The sequence below is a fragment of the Triturus cristatus genome, chromosome 10 (genome assembly GCF_964204655.1).
Source record: "Triturus cristatus chromosome 10, aTriCri1.1, whole genome shotgun sequence".
NCBI classification, from domain to species: domain Eukaryota; kingdom Metazoa; phylum Chordata; class Amphibia; order Caudata; family Salamandridae; genus Triturus; species Triturus cristatus.
In genome coordinates this window covers 36588629-36606796 of record NC_140593.1, presented here as the reverse complement: position 1 = coordinate 36606796, position 18168 = coordinate 36588629, and positions in this window count along the sequence as shown.

Here is an 18168-nt window from a genome sequence, read left to right as displayed (position 1 = left end):
ACATGATAGGGCTCGCAGGTGGGCAGCATGTCCGACTGTGCACACCCCGGGCGTGCCCAGCCCCGACCGCAGCTAAGCGTGCCTGGTGCCTGCTCGGCAAGCGGTGAGTGCGCTTGGGGCACCACGAGTCATCCTGCTTATGGTAAAGATACGTGATTTGCCCAGGCTTACAGAATGTGCGTGTCTCGGCTCGAGACTCGAACCTGGACCCCAGCTCCGAAGATGGGCGCCCTAGCTGTAAGGCCAGCTCTACCCAGCCTGGATATCTCGCCAAGGTCGAACCCAGGAGTCCCCTGGTTGAAGTATGAGGCTCTCCGATAAGCCTCCTCTCGCCGCTGGGAGAGGCGACAGCCGCGCGGTCCCCGCTTACACGGGAGGCCCCAGCCGCTCACGCCGGAGGACCGCCTGCACAACCCTGCCTTCCCCGCCGCCCCACACCCCCCCACACAACAGCCCGTGGTGGAGGCAGGCCAGCGCGCGTTGGCCGGGGTCAGGCACGCACAAAGAGCGTGCCACCAAGCGTGCTGCCCCCACCGCTGCCCGGCAGGGGCTACAGGGGAAAGTCCACTCGCACACACAGCACCCACCCCCAACCCCCGCTCCATCCCCAAGGCAGCAGCCCGCCACCCCCCAGCAGCCTACCAGCCGAAGCTGGGCCGCCCAGCCATGCTGCACTAACGCTAAAGTGCATAGGCGGGGGGGAGGTCTGCGATTACTCACCAGAATTCGAGTAAAACGAGGTGAAGTCAGAAAAGGCAGCGAGGCATCGCACGACCGAAAGGCGAGACGGGCAGCGGACAAGAGGCTGCCCAGTGGACGGGGGACAGTATATGTACCCCTGTCCCCCCTCCCACTACCGGAAGAGGCCGGCCGGAAGTCCCCCTGGACCCACGCCCAGGGAAACTAGGAGGCCGACTCCAGTGCCTTCCTGTGGCACTAAGGCGGCCGCCCTGTAGAGGGGCCACTGCGTGGCCCCCCGGGCAGCCTTGACAGGTGTGCACACAGAGCACGGCAGAGGGAGGTGGCAGAGGTGCGAGGGCAGAGAAGGTGGCAAAGGGACCTTCCACTGCATCCTCTCTCTCTGTGCAGCTGGGCTCATGGGCTGTGCTGGTCTGTCTGCGTGTGTCCTGGGCCGGGGACCTCAGGAGGTGAGGGACCTCATTACAAAGCCATGTGACAAGAGCAAGGAGCCTCATCCTGCCCAAACCCAGCCCCTCCGGCGTGGGCTGCCCCTACACTCTCCAAAGCTCCTCAGGGGAGGGGGTCCTCCCTGTGGTAATTGGGCCCTCAGGCCCTCATGCATACAAATGAGGGACGCAAGACACAAGATGGCTGGTACTGTAAGCTGGCCAGGAGCACGTGCGCTCGGCCCCTTTTATTGTCAGGGTCACCTGACTGGTGACGCCTGTGGTGGGTGGGTGTTCAGTGTGGGTTACATGTCAACTGGAACACTAGAACGTATCCAGCCGGATACTACATCCCTCCCAAACTTTAATGAAAGTTGAACCAAAATGAAGTCCGAACCTGTGGGAGAAAACGCACAAGTTACAAACAAAACATTAGTTGGCGAGCAGGACTTCCACGTAGTCTCTTGGCTGATGGTCAACTGCCGGCGAGGGTGTTCTGACAGCCGGGACCACTCTGTCTCCTTGGCACAATGTCCGAGTGCTCTATGGATGCGTGATTTTGGACTTACAACGTGGAAGTGCGCTTCACAGTCTCTTTCTTGTACCGCCGTCGGTGGAAGTGTGGGTGGAATGATGGTGGACCCTCGTTATTCGACTTTCCGCTGTATGCCCTGGTAGAGGTGTTTCCTCCAACTAGTAGTTGTCTTCTTACAGGACTCACCGTTGCAGGATATCCCTCTCACGGATACCCCTCTCTCGTGGGTGTCCCCTCTCACTGGACGACCCGGAGGCCCTTTTGTTGCCAGGCTTCCACTGGAACGGTTGACCGCCGCCTTGTCGCTCCAATCGCGTTGGAGGAGTCGCTACGGGTCCTCTTTCCGTGTCCGAAGTTCCACCTAAAAGGGTGCTGTTGGCACTTGGTCCTTCGCGCTCTGCCTTTGTTCTCCCAGGACCTCCAGAGCAAGCTTCAACAGTCCATCTCTCGTCTTGGGGATCCGCTGCCACCGGTGTCCCTGAGGCCTCTGCCCCTTGGATGTCCACGGTCCTGTTTCCGTGACGTCCCAGAGGTGGTTGGTACCAACGGACCGGCCTGCTCGTCTCTGTCATCCCCGGGTGACCTTCGGGTTAGCGCATCGACGTATACTCCTAGTGGTGCTGATGTTGTGTTCCAGGTACTGCGTCTGGGTGTCCCTGAACCTTCTCACTTCCCTCTTCAGGTACTCCCTCTGGTGTGTGTGTTGATCTGTCACGCACAGCTAAGCGCTCTTCTCCTTTCCTCTTCGGGTGTTCCCCTTCTCCTTCCATTGCGACGCGATCCAGTCTTCCTGCCTTATTGCTCGTCCTTACCAGGCTTCTTCGTGTAGCGTGCACTCTACGCGTTTCCCTCTGGTCTTGTCCCGCCACTAGGACACTGTCTTCCTTTCCCTCTGTGACTGGACCGACCATCGCGACCTTCTGTCTCGTAGTTGCTTCGGATGTTGCTTCTGATGTCGAGTGACGTACTGGACCTCTTTTCCTACTCCTCCTGGTCCTCTTTGCGAACCTCTCATGGGGTCCTCTTCACTGACGTCCCTTCGGACTTCCTCTTCTCTCCGGCTCTGACCCTTGGCAGGTCAGTGTGCTCTCCGACCTCTTGTAGGCCTGCATCCTCCTTGCGACCAACTGGTGGTCAGCGTCGTCCTCCGTGCGACCATCTGGGTGGTCGGCTTCCTCCGTGCCACCATCTGGGTGGTCGGCTCCTTCCGTGCGACCATCTGGGTCGTCGGCTCCTTCCGTGCGACCATCTGGGTCGTCGGCTCCTTCCGTGCGACCATCTGGGCCGTCGGCTCCTTCCTTGCGACCATCTTGCTGGTCGGTTGCTTCCTCCTTGCGACCATCTTGCTGGTCGGCTGCTTCCTCCTTGCGACCATCTTGCTGGTCGGCTTCGGGTGGTCGTGTGACCATTTCTTTTCTTCTCTCGCAGTGGCAATGCTTCCGCGCGCTTCTGAATGCGCTCTTTAGTTGCTTCCGTGGATGCACGTGCTGCGCACTTCCTTCTGATCCTCTTGAGACTTGCTGCTTTGACGAGTCTCTTCAACCTTGCCACCCAAGGCTGGTGCACTCTGGTGTCTTCACTCCTGCGGCGACTACCCCTGGCCAGTAGGCGTCACCGCACTCCACGCAACCTTGTCAGCAGGGTCTTTTTCTGGAGGGCCTCTGGTGTGCGCACTTGTCAGCGTTTGCCACTCGGGTGTGGCGGTCGTGCCTACTCCACTCTGCTCTCCTGTGTTGCAGCTTTTCCCCTCGCTGCTGTGCATTCCCCGTGGCACCTTTCCCTCCTTTCGCTGTGTTGGGCTATATGGCTCTCTTTCTCTTAGCTTTGAGACTGATGCGGCATGCAGGCAGTCTATCTTCGCGATTCTTTTCCTTTCCTTGGGCGTCCCCGGTTCCCTTTTCCGAGTTGGGCTCGCTTGCTTCCTTCCTACACTGAAATGACCAAGTCCTAGGGGTCTGCCTGTAACGCTTTTTCCAAACCTTGTACACTGTCCACTCTAGATTGGACCTTGCTGCTTTTCCTTGCCAGCCGTGGCACTTATTGTAGACCAGTTCCAGTGCTTGTTCTCCTTTTGCAGATGCGTGTGCTTTAAACTATTAGTGTCTTGTTTCACACAGCAGTGGCGCAAAATGGCCACTAGATGGCAGTGTAGTTTCATTTTCATCCTGACCTGGGTCTTGCAGCTCTACTGCTCCACGCTGCCGGCCTCTCCCAGAGCTTCCACTGCTTCCTTTGCCTTGGAAAATGCTCACCCCGGGAGCAGAGGGAAGGAGGGCAGTCCAACACGTGGTGAGTGCTCTATTTGTTTATTTCCTGTACCCACCGGGCTGTGCAGGGAGGGGGGCACACTCGCGCTCTTCGCGCGTGCTTTGAGTTCACCGTTGCGCTTACATGCACCTTGGAACTGCTCTCTGTCCCGATTGGGGCCCACGCCTGCAGGCACCACCAGGGGGCTTGGTTTCATTCCCCGTTCGCTCGGGAGTGCTCACCCGGTGCCAGCGCTTCTCTTCCTTTTCTCCTCCGGTGTGTGTATTGCAGGTGATAGTACTTAATTATGGGCTCAGCAGCCCTCACTCATCTCCTGGGTCCTCCGTGGCGCCCGCCTGGGGCACCTCGCGCTTCCTTGCAGTCGCGCTTAGCTGCGCCTTTATTTCACTGTCTCTGCTGATTCCCCTCGACTCCCTTGTCCTCCGGCTGCATGTAGGGAGTTTAAACGGCCACGGGCCGCGCGCTAACCTACCCTCGCTCTCCCGCCCCCCGCAGCCTCACTCGTCTTGCATGCTGCGCTGGGAGCGGGCGGGGGGGGGGGGGGACCGTGGTCTCTCGTGCCGCGGCGTCTGCGGGTGGGCTCCGCTTCTCCACTGGTGTGCCGCTTCTCTCTCTCCGGGCCCACTCTCCCCGCTCCCGAGGCCGCTTCTTATGGCACACGCCGGCAGGGGAGGATTAGCGCCATTGCCGCGCATGGGGGGTGGAAAGGGTGTTGGTGCTTCACTGGGGTCTCGGCGGGTCAGTGGCAGATGCCCGCCGGGCTTCTTGGCTTTCTTTCTCGCCCCCGCCGTCGCTCACCTTCAACCCACACCATGCGGGGTAGGCTCCCGCAGTCCTTTAGACGAAAGTCCCTTTTCGCGCTACAGTCCCTTATCTTCCGGGCTCACCTTCGTTCTTCAGATGCGGGTGGGCTCTCGCGGGCCGTCAGCTGATCTGGGTCACTCTTCCAGTGATACGGCAGTCTTCACGCGGGGTGGGCACCCGCTCGGCTGTCTTCGGCCCCGTGGTCTATCTTGCGTGTCGGCGCCGGCTCTCGGGGTCAACTCAGTCGCGGCCGATGCGGGTGGGCACCGCACGGCTCGCTCATCTCCGGGCTCTTCTCATGCCCCGTGGGACATCCCGCCGGTGTGGGGTGGGCTCCCGATTGTGGAAATATGGATTTTCCTGGTCAGTTATGTCCCCTATCTTGGACCCCAACGGTTCTATGTGCATATCACAAGTACATATATGTTCCCTCCAGTTCCAGTTTTGATGACGCAAACACATGTGCGTCCACCGTCAACATGTCCTCTGTCAGATCCGCCATGAATGGGCTGGATATTCGCTTCCTAAATATGAAAGGCCACCGGCTTTATATGGTTCACTTATGCCATTTTTACAGTCCAGGCAAGTAGGCCCTGATTCTGTCATCAAACTCTTCTTGCCTTCTGCCTCTGAAAGCTCCAGTCCGAGCCTGCATCTGTGACCATGAACTTTGTCTCATTCTCTGCGCGGCTCACGAAGCCTGACATCAGCCTACTCTCTGCCAAGAACTGTATTTCACCGTCGAATTATCTGCTTCCCCCTCAGCCGATGCATTCCTGCCTAGTAGTTTAAGTAAACATTCTTCCAGTTACCAAGCAAAAAGGCCCAACTTCTCTGTCCTCATGCAAGTAATTCATAGCCCTGTTACCAGGGAATATTCCTACCCCCTCGCATTCAGTGTAGACACTTAGACGCTTGTACACGCACGCACAGTCAGTATAGAATAGATTCTGTCCGAAAGTCCTTCTTTTATGGATAACATAGTTCTTTAAACATAGGATGTTAGATATGATTTGGGATTAGGTTGACTTGACCCCCCAGACTTCTTGTCTCCACACGTAGAGCTAAATGTCAAGTCCCCTTCACCCCCTAGTTACACGTCAATTACACGTCAGACTGCTGCGCGCGCATCCATGCCAAGTATTATCTTATAGACCCACCTATACATGACATCACACCCAATTATGTTCCTTTTTTGCCTTATTACACCCATTTCTGGTTACGAAGAACAACTCGTCATTTTCCTTATCAATTGTTACGCCTACTGCATTTACTTCATTGTCATATATGTACTATAAAAGTCATTTCTTGTCAATAAAGTGTGTTCTTCACTTCCTGAACCCCCGTGGTGATGGAACTTGAAGCATCCGATTATAATCGATCACCGGAATAAAGCCCATTCCGAAACTCTAATATCACGGATTCTGCCTCTCATTTTACTGAGCTATTTTATAATGTTTCTGTATCAAATTCAGTCCCGGTAAAGGAGAAATATTTACCACATGATGGCGCCCGAACAGGGACACTTTCTCATCTCACGCGCCGGCGGTGCGTTGCAGGCCCGGTCTCCTGCCACAGCTGGACGGACAATAACGCGTACCAGCAGGATTTCCTGTATCTCCCTCCGGTCAAGCGGGGGCGACTGAGACTGCGATCAACACCCAGACGAGGCGGTGAGAAGTGCGAAGTATCCCGACCAGAGCCTAGCTGAGAGAGCAAGATCCGAGGTATACAGAGACCCACCAGTCCGAAGTCAAGCCCAGTGTCCGACGAGTCGAGTCGATTCCAGTCCAGTCCGAGTCAAGTTCAAGTTACTGAGGCCATCTGTTTCCGAAGCTACCCGGTGAGTACCATTGCTGGGGAGGCATTTCTGACGTGCACATAGGTTGTGCCGGTCAAGACGGGTTTGGGTACACAAATCCGGTCTGCACTGTTTTAGCAGTGTATCTGTACTGTTTAGCAGTATATCAAGTATTCCGAAGTATTCCGAAGTGTCTAGTTATTGTCTAGTTATTGTCGAGAATTAAGCGTGGTGATTAGTTATGCAGACGATCATCATTGTTGTTTCAGTTAAAGGTTTAATGTTTAATGTTTAAAGTGTTTAAGTATATCGTGGTATGAATGACTGTTCATTATCGTGTTTATTGTATTAAGTCTGTTCAAAATTCAAGTATCAGGTCAAAATCAAGTATAAGGTTAGTTCTCAATATGCCGCTCTTTTCGAAATTAAGACAGATCACTACCAGAAAAGGGGTTCTCGAAGAAGCTGTCCCTATTCCTCCTAGGGACACCCCAGGGCACTTTATGTATCACAAACATGGATTAGACGCTATATTATTTCTTGATTTATGGGTAGACTATACCAAGGGATTACCAGAAAGTCAGAGGTGGCCCACAGCGGGGACCTGGGATGCAGAGTGCATCATGAAAGTCGAGGAAGAGTTATGGAAAAGGAAAGTCAGACAGTCACAGAAAGACGCCGTTGAATTATGGCGTAAAGAATCACATAGGCGAACAGAAAAAGCACGTAGACAGGAAGAGAAGAGTAAAGAGAATTCCAATAAAGTTCGAGAGAATCTATTAATTGAGGAAGGTATCCGAGTGAAATCAGAGCAAGTAGACAGACAAAGAAATGCCCTTATGAATGGTATGTATCCCCTTCTGGCCGAAGGATTACCTAAGGCTACTCCAGAAACACCAAAAGACTTGCCAACCCCATTGTTCCCAATAAAGGTACATCCTAAGGGGCATCCTAGAACCGCAGAAGATGTTTTTCTTTCCTCATATTTAGATGACGCAGCTCCCGAGTATGCTAATTCTGCCCCACATAGACCGCATACCAGGGAGGTTCAACGCCAAGATCCAGTGCCCGTATCCCTACAGCAACAAATCGAGTCACAAGTTCCGGCAAGCACATCTGTTTCTGTATCCGCCCCTACAGCTACTTCTATGGCGGTGTCCACACCTGTAGTTGCTGTGTCACGTTCAACGAATCCTTTTACACCCGACGCCCCAGATGGGGCCGCGGGAGGAGCTACTAATGTCTTTTCTACGCCACCCAGAACAAATAAACTTACTTTTCAAGAGTCAGCGCATTCACGTACACCCAAATTCGTAAGTGATCGTACGCTTAAGGAACTTCTTATAGATTGTAGATATGACCCGGTGCTCGGTAAGGAGGACGAAATGATCCTGGCATCATTACGTATCAGACGAGCCGCAGGGTATTTAGCGAAGCTACCAGGAATGACTGCGCATCTAGATAAAATATATCATTTTGTTCAAACAGGGCGAGATCCAGAATGTATTAACAGAGCTATGGAATACCAGAAAGTAGAGATACAGGGGGAACTGTTACGTTTCCTCATAAACTGTGTGATCAGAAATCAAGACCGACCGGGGGTAGATCCGGAAGCAATGAAAATTCTTACAAAATGGAGCCAGAATATATCAGAAGGGAGACACGATAAGCAAAATTGTATAATAGCCATGTGCCGAAAGATCCGTAAAGAAATAGAACGCCTACACGAGGAGAGATTAGAGACAGACGAGTTCGAACAAAGCGAGGAAGAAGGGTCAGGACTGTCCACAGGACAGTCGGACACCATAGCCTATGTAGGTAGAGGAAGATCTTGTAATAGGAATAAGACTAGATATCATACTGACTCAATACATCCGATATGTCCAGATAATAACAGGAATTTTCAAATACCTATAATTAATATAAGGTCTAACGAGCATTCGTTCCAAACCGCCGACAAACTACTCCGAGAACGAAGGGGTTATCATTTTCTCGATTCTATGGATGAACAAGATTTAGCAAGGGCAGCTGTCCATTGGGTGGACAGTCCCGGAAAATATAGTGATGAGACAGTAGTACGCACATTTTTGAATCTTACCCCAGATGAACAAAGGTTAGCTGGGATTTATATGATTCAACAACTCATTGTACTATATCGGAGTCAGCATTCGGACCCTGGTCCCTTGCCTGACATACTGACTGAATTACTTATGAATAAATGGAGAGGTCCAGGTACTGAATTAATTAAAGAAATTCTAGAATCAAGAAAGCAGTATATTCTTTTTGTATGTTCAGAACATGTTCCATTGTCCGTCAAGGAAAGAACTACGTATCACATAGATAGACAGAATCCCTTACGAGAAGTGCACCCAATAAAGGGTGAGGACAATCAGTTTAAACGCGTATTTGTATATACGCCTATATCGAAAATAGAATTGTTACAAATGAAGAAAGTGGTACCCAGTCATGACAAAGACCCAGCGGGTTTTCACCGAGAAATTAAAGACATGTTACTCATGGGAGAGTATACCTACCCCGACATTATGACAATATTAAAGGTGTTGATGCCTGCTGGCATTTATGAGAAACTCAAGGAAAAAGAGTGGGAGGTAGGTGATCAAAAGATAGAATGGTCAGCATTAGAAGCGGAAGAAAGGGCCCGAGACCCGGGTGCAGGGCTTGGGGACAAAACTAAGGCATTACCAGGATTACTAGTACATGTACTGCCGCGTTTATTAACTACGAAAAAGGAAGATTGGGGTACAATTTCAGCCTGTAAGCAGAAGCAAGATGAAGACACTAGTGATTACTATGCCCGTTTTGAAAAATGTTTTGGTATAAATAGTGGCATAAAAGCAAGTAGCGAATCATACCCACATCTGTTTGTAACAAAATTAGTAGAAAATGCTCTGCCCCCAGTAAAGAATAGAGTATTAAAATTCGAGAGTACCTGGCAAGGTAACACTCCATCACAAATGTTACAAATGTTACAGTACCATCACAATAGAATTAGAGAGGAACAAGAACATGAACACAGACGCATGAAAGACACGAAAATGAAAATGTTAGTTTCCCAGACAGTTCCAGCTGAAGGACATAAAAGGGGTATGACACATTCCGATTCAGCAGGACCTGTAAAAGGGACATGCAATTATTGTAAAAAGCCAGGCCATTACGTACACGATTGTCCAGTTTTAAAACATAATATCGCCATAGGCAAAACGCAAGAAAGATCACGGCCACTCAGACAAGATCAGAATGAACAAGGAGCTATGCAGCATGCCCAGGCCATGCCAGCCGCACAACAGCCAATACAGTTTGTGCCAGCTGCACCCCCATTGCCTGTTGCTGCCACACAAACAACAACACGACAAATGTATCAGACCGCACAGTATGAATATCCCGAGTATCAGCGTTACGCATGAACAAGCCTCGAGAGGGAAGTTGACTTACCCCTTATTGAAATCCCAGTAGACCAAGAAGGACCTTATGTACATAGTAAATTATTAGGCCAAGATAGAAAATTTCTACTCGATACAGGGGCAAGTCGAACGACCATAAAACGTAGTGAAGTTCCAGGGGCACCCCTCTCAGGCTCACAGAATATTTCCCTTGGTTTTTCAGGAAAACCTATTGTTAATGAAGTGTCACAACCTCTGCCACTTACGATAGGACCTTTGACCCGAACTACAGATTTATTGCTTACTAAATCATGTCCAGAAAATCTATTAGGAATAAAAACGTTAAAAGCTCTAGGAGCTATAATATGTTGTTCTCCGGAAGGAGTAAGATTGTTTTTACGTGATTTTAAAGGTCACTATGTGTCTAGAGACATGGATCCCCGATTACAGATTTTACCTACACGTCTATGGGCACAAGGCCCTACTGATGTTGGATGCATGAATATTACTCCATATCGAGTCACATTAAAGGCAGGAGTGGTGTTACCACGAATGCGACAATACAAGTTGCCACCAGATGCTGTAGTGGCTTTACTACAAATCATTGACGAGCTCATTGCCCAAGGAGTAGTTGTGGAAACAGACTCCAATATATGTAATTCACCGATAATACCGATTCTTAAACGAACAGATCCGAAGGCCCCGCCAGTATATCGATTGGTTATTGATCTGCGCGAGTTAAACAAATGCATTGTGCCACAATTCCCTGTGGTCCCAGATATCTCGTCATTACTGACAGCTATTGATTCCGAAGCGACATTCTTCACTGTAATCGATCTCAAGAATGCCTTTTTCAGCGTCCCAATAGATCCGGAAAGCCAATATTTGTTCGGATTTAGTTTAAATGGACGTAGCTTTAAATTCTCACGCGCACCTCAAGGATTTACAGAAAGCCCCAGCATCTATAGCCAAGCACTGAAACGAGAACTTGACAGTATCCACATGCCAGTTAACACTGCTCTGCTTCAATACGTCGATGATCTGCTGATCACCGCAAGAAGTGAACCTGAATGTGAGAAAGCATCACTGACAGTTTTACAATTTCTAGCCGAAAAAGGGCACAAGGTGTCCCCTTCTAAGCTGCAATTCTGTGTCCAGCGAGTTGTTTATCTTGGACACTCGCTGGACAAGGAGGGAAGGCAGCTTACACCCGACCGCATTCAGTTGATAGCTAACATGCCAATACCCAAGACACAAAAGGAGGTGCGGGCTTTCATAGGCCTCACTTCATATTGTAGACAGTGGATCCCGCAATATGCATTCCTAGCAAAACCACTCATTCAGTTGACAACTCAGGAGGCAGCCACACCGACTGTTCTCCCTTGGACTCAGGAACACACACAAGCTTTTGAAAACCTAAAGAAAACTTTATGTCAAGCACCAGTTTTAGCAACGCCATGTTACAGAAAACAGTTTACACTCTTTGTTACAGAACGCGAAGGTACTGCTTTGTCAGTACTCACACAGGAACAAGCAGGAGCACACAAACCATGTGCTTATTTTTCTAGTACATTAGATCCCGTAGCTCAGGCTTTGCCTGCATGTCTGAAATCAGTGGCAGCAACAGCTTTAGCAATCAGACAAAGCGATGCCATAGTGTTAGGACATCCATTGACAGTTCAAGTACCACACGCAGTAGAGGTTCTTGTAAATAGAACACAAACACAACACTTGACCGTAGCACGACTTACAGGGTATGAACTTACATTGTTTCAGCCACATATAGAAATAAGACGCTGTAACACATTGAATCCTGCCACACTTTTACCAGTAGTCGGAACAGACCCACTAGCCCATGACTGTATTGAAGTTATTACTGTAACGACAAAACCCAGACAAGACTTGACCGATGTTCCATTGTCAGATCCAGACTTGACATTTTATGTCGATGGTTCATGCATGAGAACAAGTACAGGAGAGTTAGTAGCCGCTTATGCAGTCACAACAGATACTGAAGTCATTGAAACTAATCGTATAAATACTTTGTCAGCTCAAGCCGCAGAGCTCATCGCTCTGACACAAGCCTGTATTCAAGCCACGAATAAAAAAGTCAACATATACACTGATTCACGTTATGCATTCGGAGTGGTACATGACTTCGGCGTGCTGTGGCGAGAGAGAGGTTATTTAACTTCCCACGGTGCCCACATTCAGCACGGACCCCTCATTCATGCATTATTAGATGCAATACATCTACCCACTGCAATATCAATTATGAAATGTAAAGCCCATACAAAGGTTACTGATACCATTTCCCAAGGCAATGATCTAGCCGACAGAACAGCTAAACTGACTGCTCAAACTCAAACCCCCGATATGACTAAGACAATAGTCCCGACACCGACACATTGTATGACAGTTAAAGATCCTACTCTTGACGTAATTGACATACAGACACATGCTACACCAGACGAAATAAAGAAATGGACTGAATTAGGAGGGATCCAAACGGACCAAGGATGGATGATGAAGGAAAGGTCTGTATGGTTCCTTCCTGATTCAATGGTCCAAGTTGTAATTAACACTATACATAGTCCGGCACATCTAGGAGAAAAAGCTATGCTAGACAGCATTCAACACATTTGGTTTAATAAACATTTACGAGCAGCAGCCAAACAAAAGGTCCGTACCTGTATGATCTGTTGCCAGTTCAACCCAGGAAAAAGTGTTCCCGTAGAACAGGGTGGATTTCATCCTCCTGATCACCCTTTTGAAGTCCTACAGATGGATTATATCCAGATGGAACGATGTCGAGGATTCAAATATGTTCTCGTAGTTGTCTGCGCTCTGTCCCGTTGGACGGAGGCGTACCCGGTTTCAGATTACACTGCCCCGACTACTGCCAAACAGTTGGTTCGAGAATTCTTCCCACGATACGGTTTACCACGTGTTGTCTACTCAGATAACGGCCAGCCGTTCTCATCCGAATTAATGAAACACGTTTCACTTCTGTTAGGATATCAGTGGAAATTTCACTGTGTCCGACATCCCGAGGCAGCAGGTCTCGTAGAAAGACATAACCAGATACTGAAAATCAGACTGTCCAAAATATGCAGAGAGAAAGGGGTCGACTGGATAGTAGCATTACCAGTTGCACTCTTTTACATGAGAATGGTAGCACACTCTAGAACAGGGCTATCCCCGTATGAGGTGATCTTCGGTAGACCACCGAATATGTGGGGGACGCCTATACCACGCAAAATAACTGATGTTGACTGTAATATGCTGACAGATTACTTGGCTTCCTTGATGTCTGCACTACAATCTTCTCGTTCACAGGTAGCTGCAGCCTTTCCCGACAACACTGAGGTGAAACCCCATGACGTTGTTCCGGGTAATCTTGTCTTTGTGAGAAATTTTGACCGAAAGACTCAGCTGGAGCCCAGGTGGAAAGCACCCAAGTTGGTTCTGCTGACCACAAGAACAGCCGTGAAGATCGAGGGCCGCAAGGGCTGGATTCATTCAAGCCACATCAAGAAATTTCATGGACTATCTTCGGATACAGACATTGTGCCCTGCACTCCCTCACAGATTGATACAAAACTCCCTTTTGTTGAACTGAACAAATCTGAAAATTACAAACTAAAGCTTAGGCCCACCAAGTCGAGCAATTTGATTGTTTAAGTCCTCTCCAAGGTGAAGCGGTTGAATTGTCTCTGACATGTATCCCTTGGACCTGAGTAGAGAAAATACCCGAAAAATGTTGAAACGACAGGCGTATTGTAAATCACTGCGTAGCCACTGCATAGTGACATTATTAATTTTGTTTTTATTGAGTCTTTTAATAATCATTACAAGTATGTTGTTGCACATATATTACCCTATTTCTAGACATGTTTATAATGTTGCTGCTGAACATTCTTTTAGTGACTTACCTCCGCATGAATTGTCTTATAGACTTGCGCTGCGCAATAACACTTTCATTAGTATGTTACATCATTCCCATCAGACTAGTAATGCCACCAATTGTTGGGTGTGTGGCCGACTCCCTCCCTATCAGAATTATGAAGGAGTCCTGCCTTTCTTTCCACATCCATTTACACATAATGGCTCCTGTGGAGCATGGTTTAGCTTAATTAATTCCATAGACTCAGACACAGCAGTTTACCGAGATCATTGGGTATGGGGAAATCTGAACCTAGCTTTACTCAAGGTCTGTTACCCTGACAAGGAGGGTCGCCCCAAAAGAACAGGAACTGATCTAGAAAATGAAGTATATGGATTAGGTAATTTTACACCTAATCTCATGATTCTAAATGTCGTATCTGAAATTGAACTAGTCTTACCCACCATGTCAGTATTTCCAGCGAAGGGTGAATTGTGTGTAAGAAAGGTTGGTTCCATACATATGGGCCATAGTAAATGCACTACTATAGTAGAATTCAGTGATCAAGGAAAATCTTCATTTAGAGCTTCTCGCCACTCCTACTTTATATGTGGTCAGACTGCATATATGCGTCTACCTCTAGATTGGGATGGTACCTGCTACATAGCATTCCTTTTGCCACCTGTTTTCCTAGCACCTCCTGATTATTATAGAAATATTCATTTAGTACACAACAGAGAACGGAGAGATCTCCCCATTGTCGATTACACTGAGACGGCATGGGACAAGTATGTAGATTTTAATAAAGGCATCTTTCCCTATATAGGTACTGTTACTAATAGTAAACTGATACGTAGATTAACTAGAACCCTTGAAGCAATAGTGAATGAAACTATTTCCGTCTTAGGCAATTTAACGGAAGAGCAGTCTGCTATGCGGATTGTTGTGCTTCAAAATCGTCTTGTCCTTGACGTCATCCTGGCTGATAGAGGCGGAGCTTGTAGGGTCATCGGATCAAGCTGCTGCGTATTCATACCAGAAAATTCGCCATCTGTATATAAAGCCATCACTCGCCTTCATAAGATTGTAAGCCAGATACACCAGAACCCCGGCACTTGGACTTGGTCCAGTTGGTTTTGGAATGCGGTATCAGCCTGGGGATGGAGAGTTTTATCCTTCCTAGGTATTGGCCTTCTCATACTATTCAGTTGCTGTCTATGCCTACAATGTGGACCAGCGATTTGTGGTCTGTGTGCCACATCGTGCATTCCACATCAAGATTTTCATTCAAGATCCCGGAAGAAGAAAGAAGAACAAATGATGCTATATGAACAGATCAATGGATTGATGAAGATTGATATCTCTTGAAGGGCAAGAAGGGGACAAGGAGGGAATGTGGAAATATGGATTTTCCTGGTCAGTTATGTCCCCTATCTTGGACCCCAACGGTTCTATGTGCATATCACAAGTACATATATGTTCCCTCCAGTTCCAGTTTTGATGACGCAAACACATGTGCGTCCACCGTCAACATGTCCTCTGTCAGATCCGCCATGAATGGGCTGGATATTCGCTTCCTAAATATGAAAGGCCACCGGCTTTATATGGTTCACTTATGCCATTTTTACAGTCCAGGCAAGTAGGCCCTGATTCTGTCATCAAACTCTTCTTGCCTTCTGCCTCTGAAAGCTCCAGTCCGAGCCTGCATCTGTGACCATGAACTTTGTCTCATTCTCTGCGCGGCTCACGAAGCCTGACATCAGCCTACTCTCTGCCAAGAACTGTATTTCCCCTTCGAATTATCTGCTTCCCCCTCAGCCGATGCATTCCTGCCTAGTAGTTTAAGTAAACATTCTTCCAGTTACCAAGCAAAAAGGCCCAACTTCTCTGTCCTCATGCAAGTAATTCATAGCCCTGTTACCAGGGAATATTCCTACCCCCTCGCATTCAGTGTAGACACTTAGACGCTTGTACACGCACGCACAGTCAGTATAGAATAGATTCTGTCCGAAAGTCCTTCTTTTATGGATAACATAGTTCTTTAAACATAGGATGTTAGATATGATTTGGGATTAGGTTGACTTGACCCCCCAGACTTCTTGTCTCCACACGTAGAGCTAAATGTCAAGTCCCCTTCACCCCCTAGTTACACGTCAATTACACGTCAGACTGCTGCGCGCGCATCCATGCCAAGTATTATCTTATAGACCCACCTATACATGACATCACACCCAATTATGTTCCTTTTTTGCCTTATTACACCCATTTCTGGTTACGAAGAACAACTCGTCATTTTCCTTATCAATTGTTACGCCTACTGCATTTACTTCATTGTCATATATGTACTATAAAAGTCATTTCTTGTCAATAAAGTGTGTTCTTCACTTCCTGAACCCCCGTGGTGATGGAACTTGAAGCATCCGATTATAATCGATCACCGGAATAAAGCCCATTCCGAAACTCTAATATCACGGATTCTGCCTCTCATTTTAATGAGCTATTTTATAATGTTTCTGTATCAAATTCAGTCCCGGTAAAGGAGAAATATTTACCACACGATCACCGTGGTTAGCTCACTGTAGGCCCGGGGCACTTCCACGCAAGGGCGGCTCACGGCGGGGTCATGAGGTGCGGGGTAGGCTCCCGGTCACCTCGCGTCACGCCTGGGGCTTTGCATCTGCCAGCAGGCGAATAGCCGTTCCTCGCTCGGGGCTCGTCGCGCGCCCCACGGCGATCAGGCGCTCCTAACGCCTTCTCCAGGGGCGCCCTGCACACGGGCAGCTCTCTCCCCCTTTTCCCACTGCTGCTGGGCTGCTGCACGCAAGGGCACAGCCCCCTCGTCGCCAATGTGGTAATTGGGCCCTCAGGCCCTCATGCATACAAATGAGGGACGCAAGACACAGGATGGCTGGTACTGTAAACTGGCCAGGAGCACGTGCGCTCGGCCCCTTTTATTGTCAGGGTCACCTGACTGGTGACGCCTGTGGTGGGTGGGTGTTCAGTGTGGGTTACATGTCAACTGGAACACTAGAACGTATCCAGCCGGATACTACACTCCCTATGCCCGGGATGGTACAGACACCGTGTAGAGAGAAATGCGCTGTTCACTTATAAACAGCACAATTTAGCACTAACGTAGCAGTATTTTGCATGTTCGTAAGCTTTTTTCAGAAGGCTAAGGAGGCAGTAGGAGATCAAGCGATTAACAGCAGATCACAGAAAAAAGCAAAGTGGCATAGCCTGGATTAAAACACTAGGGCGCTCTGTTTCCACATAGTATCCACCACATTTCTCTGGAGGCAGCAAGGTCCGCATAGTGAGTTTTGGCTTAGTGCAGGCCCGACATGCTTTGCAGCAACATTCAGCGTGCCCAATGGCAGCCCTTCTTTAGAATGCCATAGGTCTCGCATTTAGGAGAGTTTGAGTTATTGGCATTGTAAATGACAATAGCTGAAACTCTCACAAATGCGAAACATATTGTTTTACAAATATTTGTTTGTGAGTTGTTCCCAAGTGCTCCATGCCGCGCTTGCACTTAATAGAGGCCGCGCCCCTTTCTTTAGACGCAGCTCAAGCAAGCGTGGCGTGATGCGCTTGGAAACAAACAATATTTGCAATTCAATAGGTCTCGCATTTGCGAAAAGATAAGCTATTGATATTTACAGTGCCAATAGCTCAACCTCTCCTATTGCATTGCAAATGCTTGTTTTTTTAGTTTATGCTGCCCTGGCCCGCCTGCCCTGGCCCGCCTGAAAGTGCATTTTGTATCGCACAATTGTACCGCACTTTCAGCTCGAGTGGGTCACTTTTTTTAGGTCTCGGCTCTAGACGGTGCACATGCGCTGTCTGGAACAGAGACCTGCAGTATGTACTTCTGGGCATCCAGCCCGCGCAAAGTCTTTGCATTTGCTGGACTCACCGTCGCTCTATTTTCCCTCCTCCCCATTTTTGAAGGGCATGTATACGTCATGCCTCTTCCATGTTTTGCCCTCCCTAAGCGATTAGCCCTACTACTCCCGGACCTACGCAGCAGCTGCTTTAAGGCATCGTTTCTACACTACTTTTGTATTATTTCATTAAGAGTGCTTTTCAACAGCGCTTTTAACGACCACTCCAAGCTCTTTTCACAAGCGTTTTTCACAAGCGCTCCTGGTTTTTAGGTCAAGCCCAGGGCTCGAGTCGGGGTACCACGCGGGTGGACGGCGTCCCCCCACTTATTTTACCGGGTGGACGCCGTCCCCCCTGCGCAAAAGCTGGCCGCATTGAGGGCTTCACGAGGAAAACATAATCCCAGCACACCACCAAATAAAGCAAGAGAGGAAACGGCGCACGCTCACTAGGGGCCC